This window comes from Triticum urartu, chromosome 3A (genome assembly GCF_056163025.1).
Source record: "Triticum urartu cultivar PI428250 chromosome 3A, HENAU_Tu73, whole genome shotgun sequence".
Lineage (NCBI taxonomy): Eukaryota > Viridiplantae > Streptophyta > Magnoliopsida > Poales > Poaceae > Triticum > Triticum urartu.
Window position 1 is genome coordinate 162,100,743 of NC_141875.1, and position 3,765 is coordinate 162,104,507.

Here is a 3,765-nt window from a genome sequence, read left to right on the forward strand (position 1 = left end):
AAACTCTCCCCTCTCGTTGCTATGCATCACCATGATCTTGCGTGTGCGTAGGATTTTTTTTGAAATTACTACATTCCCCAACAAGTTTGTAGTTGGTATTGCTAGGGATTCGATGAGCAGGGAGTGAATACGCTTGACCCGGCTCTCGATTTGTTGTTTCTTGTCCTAAGCCGCCGCTAGGTCGTCCCCTTATATACACGGGTTGACGCCCTACAGCCCTCAGAGTCCCGGCCAGTTTATACAATGTATCCGGCTCGGTGACCTTTATCATATACCTTCCAATACATGTTTACATACATGGCGGTTTAAAATCATGGGCTTTAAGCCGAATTCGGGTCTGGGCCCTCTACCAAGCCTATCTATGAACCACCACATGCTCTTGGCCTTCATGAGATGGGTCGTTATAGGGATGACCCGGCCCCTCCTGGGAGAGCCATACCTAATAGATATATCCCCAACACTCTTTATATCATTTGATCTGACAAATGTTATCTCCTTGTTCACATAATTGTGGAAATCCATGTTTTGGAAATCTCGTTGAATTGTCGCTAAGTCCATCAGCCACCTCCTCATCCTCTCCTTGGTTTACTGATGAACTCTTGTTTCGGAACTCGCTTCCATGGTTCATTTCCCAAGAATCTTATAATGTCTTCTCGTCAAATTATCGCACCTTTTCTTCTCAGGCATCCTGAGTCTGAGGTACCCTGACCCCAATAAGATCTGAGAACTCGGTCAAATATGATGATTGGAACATTTTTCAAGAGTATTAACATTGGTCCTTATATGACCCGGTAAGGTGATATCATGCCTAGCACACCTAGCCGGAGGACCTATTGTTGTAGTTTCCTTTTTACCAGGTTAACCATTCTTCCATAAGGAAATCGCAAGACTTATTCTACAAGTTGTTCCTGATGGATCCTTCGTGTATCTGAAGTCTGACCTTTGCTTGAAAACCATGTCAATGCTATCTTGAAGCATGTCTGTGCTACTTCGATTTTGAATAAGAACATTTGGAGCAAAATGCTATAATTTTCTTTATCAATTATCCTAATGCCGTTGTATGGGTAATTTCATGAAATTCCTCTCCCATTACCTAAATGGTTTTCTACTTTCTATCCTGTCATGGATATCATGCACTGCTTGTCCTTGGGAAGGTTATACCCCTGAAATATGTGTTTAAACACATTATCCTTTCCATTGTTGTTTAATCTGATGATCACATTTCCTTTCCATTGGTTTGTTTAACCTTTCTTTTGATCTATATGATCTAAATAGTAATAATTCACTGCTTATGTAAACACCTCGATGTACAACTCTATTAGTGAGACCATGTTTCTACTATTGATGCCATTCCGGTAACTGCGATGGACGAGAACTTTGCCTATTGGTCCGCCTCGTTCAACGAGCAAGAAATGACTCTCTTCGTCCCTGGCCCTTGGTACCATTGTTGTTGCCGACATGACTGACAAACTATCGTCTGACATGCCTTGCTTACATGGTCGTGCAAGAGGTCACCGCCCTTCCTACTTTTAACCCACATGGTGGGCCAATAACCCACAGTTCCACAGGATCAAAACCTGACTCTCATGTACACCCCCTGTTCCCAAAGTTATTCCTCGTGTGTGGCCTCGTATGTAATTCATGAGCCACCTTACGATGAGATCATCAATTCTGGTATCAGACACAATACTCATTCTCGTTGCTATGAACCCCTTTCACTCCCTGTTTCAGGCACTGGACGATTGCCTACCCGCTCGAAACTTCTCATGATACCTTCTTACTTCGCTCTCGATATTTTCTAAGGTTTCAATTCGAGAGTTACTTTCGGCCACCTTCCCCGATGTTATCTACCAGGTAGTCAACCTTGCAAGGGTCCGTTCTCCCGGAATACCCCTCTTATTTTTCCGTAAGTATGATGAAGATCCTGAAGGAAGAATGACAAATTTTTCACGATGCCCTAAAACAGATAACTAAAGACATCAACGAAAAGGATCGACTACTACGGGAAGATCAACCAAGATCGAGAAGATCCGTTAGAATTTTGTAACCAGGACTTACTCCACCTCTTAAATCTCAGGACGAGATTTCTTGTTGTGGAGGAGATTTTTGACGCCCCGATAATTAGGCTACAGTAATCCCACGTTAACGATGCCACATCACCTCGGTTACTATTGCTAATCTCGCATTGGATCAAAACAATTCAAATTTGAATTTTTGTCAAACATTAAAACTAAAATGCTCGGAGTGTGCCAATTAATGCCTAGGTATTTATGGTGAAGAAACCACTCTTGTACAGAATGCCTAAATACTTTAAAATGAATTAAAACAGTAAAGGAAATAAATAAAAAGAAAAAGACTAAATGAAAACAGAAAAGGGAACCCCCCACAGGGCCATGGCCCAGCAGGCCACCAGGCTGCCCGGCCGGCCCACCTGGCCCGACCGGCCACCCACTCGCCCCTCACTCCCTTATCCACCCACGCCCCCGAAACCCTAGCCCACAACCGCATGCCCCGACTCCTCCCCCACGTCTCTCTCCCCCTCCCCGATCCAGATCGGGATTGGGGGAACGAACCCCCCACGGTGCCCCGACCCCGTCGACCATTGCCGCCACACCGACGTCGCCCAAAACGCCTCCGCCTCGGTCACCCCATCGCCGCCTGGATCGCCGCCTCGTCGTCCTCTTCGTTGTCGACCTCGTCCCCGCCCCCACCCGAGCACCACTACACCCTACAACTACCACGTGAGCACCCCCTTCTCCTCGCACGATCACCGCGCGCTCGTGTCGTCCCGCATGCCACTCGCACCCGTCGTGCTCTCCTCCGCGGTCCGCTCCGGTCCAGCCACCCCGCCCCGCGTCCGCGCTCTGCGCCTCCTCTCCCCTCTCTAACATCGTGCGCCATGGCGTCTACCGGCCACGCCCCGTGCTCGCCCCGCATCGTCCACATCCGCGCCACCCCCGCGCGCTCGCCCTGCTCGCTCCGCCGTGGCCTCATCGAAATGAGCGATCGGTCCCACCGAGTTTGCCTGACCAACTCTCTGTTTACCTATTATAGAAATTGGTTCCACCAAGTTCATGTGATCGGTCTCACCGAGATTACGTTATGCCCTAACCCTAATGAAATCATTCCCACCGAAAAGCCTAACATTCACATTTTGAACTGAATCGGTCTGACCAAGTTTGTGTATTCGGTCTCACCGAGTTTGGTAAATTGTGTGTAATGGTTAGATTTTGTGTGGAGGCTATATATACCCCTCCACCCATCCTCCATTCGTGGAGAGAGCCATCAGAATGTGCCTACACTTCCAGCATACATTTTCTGAGAGAGAACCACCTACTCATGTGTTGAGACCAAGATATTCCATTCCAACCACAAGAATCTTGATCTCTAGCCTTCCCCAAATTGCTTTCCACTCAAAACATCTTAATACCAAATCCAAATCTGTGTGAGAGAGTTGAGTGTCGAGGAAACTATCATTTCAAGCACAAGAGCAAGGAGTTCGTCATCAACACACCATCTATTACCTTTTGGAGAGTGGTGTCTCCTAGATTGGTTAGGTGTCACTTGGGAGCCTCTGTCAAGATTGTGGAGTTGAACCAAGGAGTTTGTAAGGGCAAGGAGATCGTCTACTTCGTGAAGATCTACCCAAGTGAGGCAAGTCCCTCGTGGGCGATGGCCATGGTGGGATAGACAAGGTTGCTTCTTCGTGGACCCTTCGTGGGTGGAGCCCTCCGTGGACTCGCACAACCGTTACCCTTCATGGGT